General features: G+C 38.7%; 1 non-coding gene across 1 annotated transcript; it reads left to right on the plus strand.

The window, feature by feature from the left end:
- Positions 1–10,250: 10,250 nt before the first annotated feature.
- LOC148553294 (small nucleolar RNA R71) lies at positions 10,251–10,358 on the plus strand. The gene has a single exon (XR_015893411.1). It is a non-coding gene; the product is annotated as a small nucleolar RNA R71 (small nucleolar RNA).
- The last annotated feature ends 3,836 nt before the right edge of the window (positions 10,359–14,194 follow it).

Here is a 14,194-nt window from a genome sequence, read left to right on the forward strand (position 1 = left end):
GTAGAGTTTCTGCACTCCATAGATTAAGGTGTGGAGCTCTGCTATTTCTCATGAATTAATGCAAAGTACTACTGTTTTTCTATTCAATTCAACTTATTCCGCTTCTAAGATATTCATTCGCACTTCAACATGAATGTGATGAATGTGACAATCATTATCATTCCCCACGAACGCGTGCCTGACAACCACTTCTATTCCACCTTAGATTGAATGAGTATCTCTTGGATCTCTTAATCAGAATCTTCATGGTGTAATCTAGATTGATGGTGGCATTCATGAGAATCCGGAAGGTCTAAACCTTGTCTGTGATATTCCGAGTAGGATTCTGGGATTGAGTGACTGTGACGAGCTTCAAACTCGCGAGTGCTGGGCGTAGTGACAGACGCAAAAGGAGGGTGAATCCTATTCCGGTATGATCGAGAACCTCAGATGATTAGCCGTGCTGTGACAGAGCATTTGGACCATTTTCACAAGAGGGTAGGATGCAGCCATTGACCACGGTGATGCCTCCAGATGATTAGCCATGTAGTGACAGCGCATCGGACCATTTTCCAGAGAGGATGAAAAGTAGCCATTGACAATGGTGATGTCCTTACATAAAGCCAGCCATAGAAAGGAGTAAGACTGATTGGATGAAGACAGCAGGAAAGCAGAAGTTCAGAGGGATGAAAGCATCTCTATACATTTATCTGAAATTCTCACCAATGATATACATAAGTATTTTTATCTTTATTTTCTATCTACTTATTATTTATTTTTGAAAACTCCATAATCAATTATTATCCGCCTGACTGAGATTTACAAGATGACCATAGCTTGCTTCATACCAACAATCTCCGTGGGATCGACCCTTACTCACGTAAGGTTTATTACTTCGACGACCCAGTGCACTTGCTGGTTAGTTGTATCGAAGTTGTGACTGAAAAATGATTTATTAAGACGTGCGTACAGAGTTTTTGGCGCCGTTGCCTGAGATCACAATTTCGTGCACCAGTAACCACCCACCTGAAGAAGAACCAGACACTCTGAACTCCACTTCATTTACCAGCACAGGGAGCCATGACGGTCCCGATTGTGGAGATGCTACTACCAGCCCCCTTTTGTTCCTGACTGATGGCACCGAGGACGGTGCCAAGCTTTAAGTGTGGGGAGGTCGGTTAGTACCTGACTTCCATAGATAATTTCTCTTTCTTAGCACCAATAAATTATCTATTTTGTTTAGGATAGGATTAATTGCATAGTAATAGGTAGTTACATGCATGTTCTAACTGGTTGAAAAATAATAAGTTTCTTTTTAAGACTCTATTCTTTTTAATAAAATTTAACTAATTTAAATCAAAACTTTTGTGTTAAACTTATTTGGAAGTTGTATTTAGAACATAGATTAAAAGCAAAAGAACACACAACATGTGAGACTTGAGCTTAATTACATGGTTACATTATTTAACCATAATATTTTATTCTTGTGTGTTGACTTCTCTATGATTGTAATCTATATTTTGTTCCATCCTATATGTCCAATATTTAATGTGTTATATGCATGCATATGATTGAGGCCATTAATTGATTATTAACTCACTTATCCCAAATAGCCTACCCTTCTATTTACCTTTGTTAGCCACTTTGAGCCTTTTAATCCCCTTTTGTTCTATATTTTACCACATGACTAGCTTTAAGCGGAAAAACAAATTAACTACCCCAAATTGAATATTTGGTTGGCTTAAGATACAGATTGTGTATCAATTAAGTGTAGGAAAACTATGGGAACATGGGTTAACAAGGGAATGTGTTATGTTTTTACAATTGATAAAATTTTAGGAATTTGGGTACCTACTCATGTGAAACTAGAAAAGTTAAAAATCCAGGTGCATTGATAAAGTTATTTTTACTTTTATTTGCTTAAAAAAAATTCAAAAATATTCAAGCGATTAAGTAATTAAGTAAATGAATAAGGGGACAAAATTACCCCAATGTTAAGTTTAATGAAAAATCAATGCATATGTGATACAAGTTAAGAGAAAAGTTGATGCATGAGTATGTAATACAAAACTGGGAAAATTTTGGTTAGTTAGGCATGATTTAAGAAGAATATAGAGTATGCATAGGTAAGAGCTTAGGTTAATCAAGGATTCAATTTATAGCTCACTTAACCATATATATATATATACCCTCACCTTTACCTTGGCCCCATTACAACCTTGAAAAGACCTCATGATGTTTGCATTGGTACATTAAATACTTGTTGATTGGTTAGGTGAAGAACAAGGTTTAGAAAGCATGATTAGAGAAGAGTAGAGTGATTACCCTATACACTAGAGTGACTAGAGTGCATATACACCATCAGTGAGGGTTCAATGCTTGATTCTATGTTCCCTGCTTTCATGATCTGTCTTCTTACAAGTTTACTTGTTTTTCAACTATAATTTGAATTAGTGGAATTTGACTTATGTTTGAAGAACTTATTTATTTTTAACCAAGTAGGCAAAATCATTTTAGCATATAGTTGCATTCATATACATAGGTTGCATTGCATTGCATGAGTCTTACTTTTCCCTACTCATTTATTTTATCTCCTTAAGCTAAGCATGAGGACATGCTAATGTTTAAGTGTGGGGAGGTTGATAAACCACTATTTTATGGTTTATCTTGTGTTTAATTGAGTGGTTTCATCAAGTCTTCACCCACTTATTCATATGATTTGCATGGTTTTACATTTCCCTTCCTAGTTTTATTCTAAGGTTGAAAACTTGCTTCCTAGAGATGTTTAATTTGTATATTTTAATTATCCTATATACCATTCGATGCCGTGATCCATGTGTTAAGTGTTTTAGGCTTTATAGGGCAGGAATGGCTTAGAAAATGGAGAGAAAGCATGCAAAAATGGAAGGAACACAAGAAACTAAGGAGATGACCAGCAAGCATCGACGCGCACGCATGGTTCACGCGTGCGTGCGACATGGAGAAAATTGCAGCGACGCGTGCGTGTGCCTGATGCGTACACACGGATTGGAGTCTGCACAAAAGATGCGCACGCGTGGATGACGCGTACGCGTGACAAGAAAATTCGCTGAATGACGTGCACGCGTGACCGACGCGTGCGCGTGACCTGCGCGATCTGCAGAAATAACAGAAAATACTAGGGGCGATTTTAGGCCACATTTTGACCCAGTTTTCGGCCCAGAAACACAAATTAAAGCCAAGGAACATGCAGAGACTCAACGGACATTCTCATTAGGATAGTTTTAGGTTTTAGATCTGAATCTAGAGAGAAATTACTCTTTCTCTAGGTTTTCTTTACATTCATAGTTTATTAGTTTTATGCTTTTGCTTTTTGGATATTGAAGAGTCATCACCTCCGTTGACGATACTATTCTAGTTTGTTTCCTTACTTGCTCTTTTATTTATTCCATATTGTTAACTCTTGTTTAGAGTGGTAATTGGATTATTTTCATGGATTGTTGATGCAAAGGATTACTTTTACTTTTAATTAATTTTAAATCCCTATTTTATTTAAATTATCATGTCTTCTTCTTATATTTATATAAGCGTTATATTCATGTCAATGGAGTAGATTGGCTACTTGACATGGGGGTTGATTAAAAGGAGACACTTGAGTTTGAAGGCTTAAGTGACGGTTAAACTGGAAATTGTTGGTGGTGCACGAAATTGTGATGTCCAGGCTCAAACAATCCCTGGAACCGTGAGCAACTAGGAACGCGCAATCGTGATTACACTTTGATTATATAAAATTTACGGCTCTTTCTTTCCCTGGCAATGGCGCCAAGAACATGGTGCCAATACCATGGTTCACAACTTCGATACAACTAACCAGCAAGTGCACTGGGTCGTCCAAGTAATACCTTACGTGAGTAAGGGTCGAATCCCACAGAGATTGTTGGTATGAAGCAAGCTATGGTCACCTTGCAAATCTCAGTTAGGCAGATATAAATTGATAATGGTGTTTTCGAATAATAATTAATAGAATAGGGATAGAAATAATTATGTAATTCATTGGTGAGAATTTCAGATAAGCGAATGGAGATGCTTTCGTTCCTCTGAACCTCTGCTTTCCTGCTATATTCATCCAATCAGTCTTACTCCTTTCCATGGCTGACTTTATGCAAGGGCATCACCGTTGTCAGTGGCTACATCCCCTCCTCTCAGTGAAAAATATGCTCACATGCTCTGTCACAGCATGGCTAATCATCTGTCAGTTCTCGATCATGCTGGAATAGGATTCACCCTCCTTTTGCGTCTGTCACTAACGCCCAGCACTCGCGAGTTTGAAGCTCGTCACAGTCATTCAATCATTGAATCCTACTCGGAATACCACAGACAAGGTTTAGACTTTCCAGATTCTCTTGAATGCCGCCATCATTCTAGCTTACGCCACGAAGATTCTGGTTAGGAGATCTAAGAGATATTCATTCTAGCTTATTTCATGTAGAACGGAAGTGTTTGTCAGGCACGTGTTCATAGGGGAGAATGGTGATGAGCGTCACACATAATCATCACATTCTTGGGTGCGAATGGATATCTTAGAAGCGAAATAAGATGAATTGAATAGAAAACATTAGTACTTTGCATTAATCTTTGAGGAACAGCAGAGCTCCACACCTTAATATATGGAGTGTAGAAACTCTACCGTTAAAATTACATAAGTGAAAGGTCCAGGCATGGCCGAGATCGCCAGCCCTCAAACGTGATCTAAGATAGCATACAACTGATCAAAGATTGTCAAAAAGACTAGTAAAAGGTCCTATTTATAATAAACTAGCTACTAGGGTTTACAGAAGTAAGTAATTGATGCATAAATCCACTTCCGGGGCCTACTTGGTGTGTGCTTGGGCTGAGCCTTATCTTTCCACGTGCAGAGGCCATTTGTGGAGTTGAACGCCAGGTTTTGATCCATTTCTGGCGTTCAACTCTGGTTTTGGATCCTTTTCTGGCGCTGGACGCCAGATTTGGGCAGAGAGCTGGCGTTGAACGCCAGTTTATGTCGTCTATTCTTGGCCAAAGTATGGACTATTATACATTGCTGGAAAGCCCCGGATGTCTACTTTCCAACGCAATTGGAAGCGCACCATTACGAGTTCTGTAGCTCCATAAAATTCACTTTGAGTGCAGGGAGGTCAGAATCCAACAGCATCAGCAGTCCTTCTTCAACCTTTGAATCTGATTTCTGCTCAAGTCCCTCAATTTCAGCCAGAAAATACCTGAAATCACAGAAAAACACACAAACTCATAGTAAAGTCCAGAAATGTGAATTTAACATAAAAACTAATGAAAACATCCCTAAAAGTAACTAGATCCTACTAAAAACATACTAAAAACACCGTCAAAAAGCGTATAAATTATCCACTCATCACAACACCAAACTTAAATTGTTGCTTGTCCCCAAGCAACTGAAAATCAAATAGGATAAAAAGAAGAGAATATACTATAAATTCCAAACTATCAATGAAACATAGCTCCAATCAAATGAGCGGGACTTATAGCTTTTTGCCTCTTGAATAGTTTTGGCATCTCACTTTATCCATTGAGGTTCAGAATGATTGGAATCTATAGGAACTCAGAGTTCAGATAGTGTTATTGATTCTCCTAGTTCAGTATGATGATTCTTGAACACAGCTTTTTTATGAGTCTTGGCCGTGGCCCTAAGCACTTTGTTTTCCAGTATTACCACCGGATACATAAATGCCACAGACACATAATTGGGTGAACCTTTTCAGATTGTGACTTAGCTTTGCTAAAGTCCCCAATTAGAGGTGTCCAGGGTTCTTAAGCACACTCTTTTTTTTTGCTTTGGACCTTGACTTTAACCGCTCAGTCTCAAGTTTTCACTTGACACCTACACGCCACAAGCACATGGTTAGGGACAGCTTGGTTTAGCCGCTTAGACCAGGATTTTATTCCTTTAGGCCCTCCTATCCACTGATGCTCAAAGCCTTGGGATCCTTTTTATTTGCCCTTGCCTTTTGGTTTTAAGGGTTATTGGCTTTTTCTGCTTGCTTTTTCTTTTTCTTTCTATTTTAATTTTTTTTTCGCCCTTTTTTTTTTCTGCAAGCTTTGTTCTTTGCTGCTTTTTCTTGCTTCAAGAATCATTTTTATGATTTTTCAGATTATCAAATAACATGTCTCCTAGTCATCATTCTTTCAAGAGCCAACATATTTAACATTCTTAAACAACAACTTCAAAAGACATATGCACTGTTCAAGCATACATTCAGAAAACAAGAAGCACTGTCACCACATCAATATAATTAAGCTAAGTTCAAGGATAAATTCGAAACTCATGTACTTCTTGTTCTTTTGAATTAAAACATTTTTCATTTAAGAGAGGTGATGGATTCATAGGACATTCATAACTTTAAGACAAAGTTACTAACTACTAATGATCATATAATGAAGACACAAACATGGATAAGCATACAACATAGAAAATGAAAAACAGAAGAAATAAGAACAAGGAATGAATCCACCTTAGTGATGGTGGCATTTCCTTCTTGAGGAACCAATGATGTCCCTGAGCTCTTCTATGTCTCTTCCTTGTCTTTGTTGCTCCTCCCTCATTGCTTTTTGATCTTTTCTTATTTAATGAAGCATGATGGAGTGCTCTTGATGTTCCACCCTTAGTTGTCCCATATTGGAACTCAATTCTCCTAGGGAGGTGTTGATTTGCTCCCAATAATTTTGTGGAGGAAAGTGCATTTGAGGCATCTCCGGGATCTCATGTAAATGAGCTTCTTGCGCCTCTTGAGCTCCATGACTGGGCTCTCTTGCTTGCTCCATCTTTTTCTTAGTGATGGGCTTGTCCTCTTTAATGAGGATATCTCCCTCTATGTCAATCCCAGCCGAATTGCATAGGTGGCAAATGAGGTGAGGAAAGGCTAACCTTGCCATAGTGGAGGACTTGTCAGCCACCTTGTAGAGTTCTTGAGGTATAATCTCATGAACTTCCACCTCTTCTCCAATCATGATACTATGGATCATGATGGCCCAGTCTATAGTAACTTCAGACCGGTTGCTAGTGGGAATTATTGAGCATTGAATGAACTCCAACCATCCTCTAGCTACAGGCTTGAGGTCCAATCTTCTTAGTTGAACCGGCTTACGTTTGGAGTCAACCTTCCATTGAGCTCCTTCTACACATATGTCCATAAGGACTTGGTCCAACCTTTGATCAAAGTTGACTCTCCTTGTGTAGGGGCGTGCGTTCTCTTCCATGTTTGGCAAGTTGAACGCCAACCTCACATTTTCCGGACTAAAATCTAAGTATTTCCCCCGAACCATTGTAACATAGTTTTTTGGATCCGGGTTCTTACTTTGATCATGGTTCTTGGTGATCCATGCATTGGCATAGAACTCTTGAACCATTAGGATGCCGACTTGTTGGATGGGATTTGCTAGAACTTCCCAACCTCTTCTTTGAATTTCATGTCGGATCTCCGGATACTCATTTCTTTTGAGTTTGAAAGGGACCTCAGGGATCACCTTCTTCTTGGCCACAACATCATAGAAGTGGTCTTGATGGGCTTTGGAGATGAACCTTTCCATCTCCCATGACTCGGATGTGGAAGCTTTTGTCTTCCCTTTCCCCTTTCTAGAGGATTCTCTGGTCTTAGGTGCCATCAATGGTAATGGAAAAACAAAAAGCTTATGCTTTTACCACACCAAACTTAGAATTTTGCTCGCCCTCGAGCAATAAAAGAAAGAATAGATGAAGAAGAAGAAGAAATGGAGGAGAGGGAGAGGGTGATGTGGTTCGGCCAAGAAGGGTGTAGAGGGGTGTGTTGTGTGAATTTGATGAAGATTGGAGGGCTTTATATAGGGAAGGGAGGGGGGAAAGGTTTCGGCCATATGGGTGGGTTTGGGTGGGAAATTGGTTTTGAATTTTGAAGGTAGGTAGAGTTTATGAGGTAGATTTATGGGGAAGAGTGGATGGATGTGAGTGGTGAAGAGGTGATGGGGAAGAGAGTTTGAGGTGATTGGTGAAGGGTTTTTGGGGAAGAGTGTTTATGGGGTTGTGTGAAAGAGAGTGGTGAGAAGAAGTGAGTGGAGGTAGGTGGGGATCCTGTGGGGTCCACAGATCCTGAGTGGATCCTGTGGGGTCCACAGATCCTGAGGTGTTCAAGGATTTACATCCCTGCACCCATTAGGCATGTAAAAATGCCTTTGCACCTAACTCTGGGCGTTCAGCGCCAGGTTGGTGGCCATTTTGGGCGTTCAACGCCCATTTGTGTGCCATTTCTGGCGTTGAACGCCAGAACCATGCCTGTTCTGGTGTTCAGCGCCCAGAAGCTGCCCATTTTGGGCGTTCAGCGCCAGAACCATGCTCTGTTCTGGTGCTGAACGCCAGACAGATGCTCCTCCAGGGTGTGATTTTTCTTCTGCTGTTTTTGATTCCGTTTTCAATTTTTATATTTATTTTGTGACTCCACATGATTATGAACCTACAAAGATATATAACTAAGAAAAATATAGTTAGATAAATAAACATTGGGTTGCCTCCTAATAAGCGCTTCTTTAATGTCAATAGCTTGACAGTGGGCTCTCATGGAGCCTCACAGATGTGCAGAGCTTTGTTGAAACTCTCCAACACCAAACTTAGAGTTTGGATATGAGAGTTCAACACCAAACTTAGAGTTTAGTTGTGGCCTCCCAACACCAAACTTAGAGTTTGACTGTGGGGGCTCTGGTTGACTCTGCTTTGAGAGAAGCTTTTTCTGCTTCCTCTTCATGGTTGCAGAGGGAGATCCTTGAGTTTTAAATACAAGGGAGTCCTCATTCCATTGAAGGACTAGTTCACCTCTGTCAACATCAATCACAGCTCTTGCTGTGGCTAGGAAAGGTCTTCCTAGGATGATGGATTCATCCTCTTCCTTTCCAGTATCCAGGACTATGAAATCAGCAGGGATGTAAAGGCCTTTAACCTTTACTAACACGTCCTCTACTTGTCCATAAGCCTATTTTCTTGAACTGTCTGCCATCTCTAATGAGATTTTAGCAGCTTGCACCCCATAGATTCCCAGTTTCTCTATTACAGAGAGGGGCATGAGGTTTATTCCTGAACCAAGGTCACACAGAGCCTTAAAGATCATGGTGCCTATGGTACAGGGTATTATGAACTTTCCAGGATCCTGTCTCTTCTGAGGCAATGTCAGTTGATCCAGATCACTTAGTTCATTGATGAACAAGGGAGGTTCAACTTCCCAAGTATCAATGCCAAATAATTTGGCATTCAGCTTCATGATTGCACCAAAAAACTTGGCAGTTTGCTCTTCAGTAACATCCTCATTCTCTTCAGAAGAGGAATACTCATCAGAGCTCATGAGCGGCATAAGGAGGTTCAATGGAATCTCTATGGTCTCTAGATGAGCCTCAGAGTCCATTGGTTCCTCAGAGGGAAGCTCCTTATTGATCACTGGATGTCCTAGGAGGTCTTCCTCCTTGGGATTTGCGTCTTCCTCTCCCTCTTTGGGTTCGGCCATTTTGCTTATGTCAATGGCCTTACACTCTCCTTTTGGATTCTCTTCTGTATTGCTTGGGAGAGTACTGGGAGGGATTTCAGTGATCCTTTTACTCAGCTGGCCCACTTGTGCTTCCAAATTTCTAATGGAAGACCTTGTTTCATTCATGAAGCTCACAGTGGCTTTGGATAGATCAGAGACTAGATTTGCTAAATTAGAAGCATTTTGTTCAGAGTTCTCTGTCTGTTGCTGAGTGGATGATGGAAAAGGTTTATTATTCTTAAACCTGTTTCTTCCACCATTATTAAAGCCTTGTTGAGGCTTTTGATCCTTTCATGAGAAATTTGGATGATTTCTCCATGATGAGTTATAGATGTTTCCATAAGGTTCACCTAAGTAATTCACCTCTGCTATTGCAGGGTTCTCAGGATCATAAGCTTCTTCTTCATAAGAAGCCTCTTGAGTACTGTTGGATGCAGCTTGCATTCCATTCAGACTCTGAGAGATCATATTGACTTGCTGAGTCAATATTTTATTCTGAGCCAATATGGCATTCAGAGTATCAACTTCAAGAACTCCCTTCTTCATAGGCGTCCCATTGCTTACAGGATTCCTTTCAGAAGTGTACATGAACTGGTTATTAGCAACCATGTCAATGAGTTCTTGAGCTTCTGCAGGCGTTTTCTTTAGGTGAATGGATCCACCTGCAGAAGTGTCCAGTGACATTTTTGATAGCTCAGATAAACCATCATAGAATATATCCAGGATGGTCCATTCTGAAAGCATGTCAGAAGGACACTTTTTGGTCAACTGTTTGTATCTTTCCCAAGCTTCATAGAGGGATTCACCTTCTTTCTGTCTGAAGGTTTGAACATTAGCTCTAAGCTTGCTCAGCTTTTGAGGAGGAAAGTACTTGGCTAAGAAAGCCGTGACCAGCTTATCCCAAGAGTTCAGGCTGTCTTTGGGTTGAGAATCCAACCATAATCTAGCTCTGTCTCTTACAGCAAAAGGGAAAAGCATGAGCCTGTAGACTTCAGGATCTACTTCATTAGTCTTAACAGTATCACATATCTGCAAGAATTCAGTTAAGAACTGAAAAGGATCTTCAGATGGAAGTCTATGAAACTTGCAGTTCTGCTGCATCAGAGAAACTAATTGAGGTTTCAGCTCAAAGTTGTTTGCTCCAATGGCAGTAATGGAGATGCTTCTTCCATGTAAATTGGAATTAGGTGCAGTAAAGTCACCAAGCATCTTCCTTACATTATTATTATTTTCGGCTGCCATCTCCTCTGCCTGTTCGAAAATTTCTGAAAGGTTATCTCTGGATTGTTGTATTTTAGCTTCTCTTAGTTTCCTTTTTAGAGTCCTTTCAGGTTCTGGATCTGCTTCCACAAGAATGTTCTTATCCTTGCTCCTACTCATATGACAAAGAAGAGGGCACAGAAAAATAATAATAATAGAAATCCTTTATACCACAGTATAGGGATTCCTTTGTGAGTAGAAGAAGAGGGGGAGACAAAGAATGTAATATAATGGAAGAAACACAACTGTGAGGAAGGTTGAGATGTGAGATGAGATGTTAATAGATGAATAAATAAATAGAATAAGATGAGAGAGAAGGAATTTTCGAAAACAATTTTTGAAAAAGAGTTAGTGATTTTTGAAAATAGTTTTTGAAAAATGTTAGTAATTTTCGAAAATTAAGATTTAAAATTTAAAATAATTAATAAATTAAAAAGAAATTTTGAAAAAGGGGGAAGATATTTTCGAAAATGAGAGAGAGAGTTAGTTAGGTAGTTTTGAAAAAGTTAAGAAACAAACAAAAAGTTAGTTAGTTAGTTGAAACAAATTTGAAAATCAATTTTGAAAAGATAAGAAGTTAGGAAGTTAGAGAAGATATTTTGAAATCAAATTTTTGAAAAAGATAAGAAGATTTTTTTGAAAAGATATGATTGAAATTGTTTTTGAAAAAGATTGGATTTTTAAAATCACAATTAATGACTTGATTCACAAGAAATCACAAGATATGATTCTAGAACTTAAAGTTTGAATCTTTCTTAACAAGTAAGTAACAAACTTGAAATTTTTGAATCAAAACATTAATTGTTATTGTTATTTTCGAAAATTTTGATATAAAAATAAGAAAAAGATTTTTGAAAAATATTTTTGGAATTTTCGAAAATAACTAATAATTTTGAAAAAGATTTGATTTTTGAAAAAGATTTTGAAAAAGATAAGATTTTCAAATTGAAAATTTGATTTGACTCATAAGAAACAACTTGATTTTAAAAAGATTTTGAAAAAGTCAACTCAAATTTTCGAATTTGATGAGAGAGAAAAAGGGAAAGATATTTTTTTGATTTTTGAATTTTTAATGAAGAGAGAGAAAAACAAGAAAAATGATGCAATGCATGAGAATTTTAGATCAAAACATGTGATGCATGCAAGAATGCTATGAATGTCAAGATGAACACCAAGAACACTTTGGATGTTAAGATGAACATCATAGACACAATTTTGAAAAATTTTTAATGCAAAGAAAACATGCAAGACACCAAACTTAGAATTCTTTAATGCTTCGACACTAAGAATTCAAGAATGCATACGATAAACATGAAAAGACACAAAACAAAAAATCATCAAGATCAAACAAGAAGACTTACCAAGAACAACTTGAAGATCATGAAGAACACTACGAATGCATGATATTTTCGAAAAAATGCAAGATGCATATGAAAGTGACACCAAACTTATGACATGACTCAAGACTCAAATAAGAAACACAAAAAATGTTTTTCATTTTTATGATTTTTTTAATTTTTTTGTATTTTTTTTGAAAAATTAATTGAAAAACAAAAATAAGGATTCCAAAATTTTTAATATGAATTCCAGGAATCTAGCATTCTTAGTCTAAAGCTTCAGTCCAGGAATTAGACATGGCTCACTAGCCAGCCAAGCTTTCAATGAAAGCTCCGGTCCAAAACACTAGACATGGCCAATGGCCAGCCAAGCTTCAGCATGTAATTCAGACATGACACGCCTGACATACCCTACAGTCGCGTAACAGCTGATGGTTGGAAGCCTCAGTCCAAAAGAATTTAGACATGGCTTTTACAGCCAGCCAGGCTTCACATGCTTCATGAAACACTAGAATTCATTCTTAAAAATTTTGAATAAAATTTTTGAAAACATTTTTGTATTATTTTCGAAAACAGATGAGAAAATTTTAGAAATATTTTTGAAAATTTTTTTTTGAAAATAAAATAAAAAGAAAATTACCTAATCTGAGCAACAAGATGAACCGTCAGTTGTCCAAACTCGAACAATCCCCGGCAACGGCGCCAAAAACTTGGTGCACAAAACTGTGATGTCCAGGCTCAAACAATCCCTGGCAACGTGAGCAACTTGGTACGCGCAATCGTGATTACACTTTGATTATATAAAATTTACGGCTCTTTCTTTCCCTGGCAATGGCGCCAAGAACATGGTGCCAATACCATGGTTCACAACTTCGATACAACTAACCAGCAAGTGCACTGGGTCGTCCAAGTAATACCTTACGTGAGTAAGGGTCGAATCCCACGGAGATTGTTAGTATGAAGCAAGCTATGGTCACCTTGCAAATCTCAGTTAGGCAGATATAAATTGATAAGGGTGTTTTCGAATAATAATTAATAGAATAGGGATAGAAATACTTATGTAATTCATTGGTGAGAATTTCAGATAAGCGAATGGAGATGCTTTCGTTCCTCTGAACCTCTGATTTCCTGCTATATTCATCCAATCAGTCTTACTCCTTTCCATGGCTGGCTTTATGCAAGGGCATCACCGTTGTCAGTGGCTACATCCCCTCCTCTCAGTGAAAAATATGCTCACATGCTCTGTCACAGCACGGCTAATCATCTGTCGGTTCTCGATCATGCTGGAATAGGATTCACCCTCCTTTTGGGTCTGTCACTAACGCCCAGCACTCGCGAGTTTGAAGCTCGTCACAGTCATTCAATCATTGAATCCTACTCGGAATACCACAGACAAGGTTTAGACTTTCCGGATTCTCTTGAATGCCGCCATCATTCTAGCTTACGCCACGAAGATTCTGGTTAGGAGATCTAAGAGATATTCATTCTAGCTTATTTCATGTAGAACGGAAGTGTTTGTCAGGCACGTGTTCATAGGGGAGAATGGTGATGAGCGTCACACATAATCATCACCTTCATCACGTTCTTGGGTGCGAATGGATATCTTAGAAGCGAAATAAGATGAATTGAATAGAAAACAGTAGTACATTGCATTAATCTTTGAGGAACAGCAGAGCTCCACATCTTAATCTATGGAGTGTAGAAACTCTACCGTTAAAATTACATAAGTGAAAGGTCCAGGCATGGCCGAGATGGCCAGCCCTCAAACGTGATCTAAGATAGCATACAACTGATCAAAGATTGTCAAAAAGACTAGTAAAAGGTCCTATTTATAATAAACTAGCTACTAGGGTTTACAGAAGTAAGTAATTGATGCATAAATCCACTTCCGAGGCCCACTTGGTGTGTGCTTGGGCTGAGCCTTATCTTTCCACGTGCAGAGGCCAGTTGTGGAGTTGAACGCCAGGTTTTGATCCATTTCTAGCGTTCAACTCTGGTTTTGGATCCTTTTCTGGCGCTAGATGCCAGATTTGGGCATAGAGCTGGCGTTGAACGCCAGTTTACGTCGTCTATTCTTGGCCAAAG

Source organism: Arachis ipaensis, chromosome B7 (genome assembly GCF_059453495.1).
Source record: "Arachis ipaensis isolate K30076 ecotype BB chromosome B7, ASM5945349v1, whole genome shotgun sequence".
Taxonomy (NCBI): domain Eukaryota; kingdom Viridiplantae; phylum Streptophyta; class Magnoliopsida; order Fabales; family Fabaceae; genus Arachis; species Arachis ipaensis.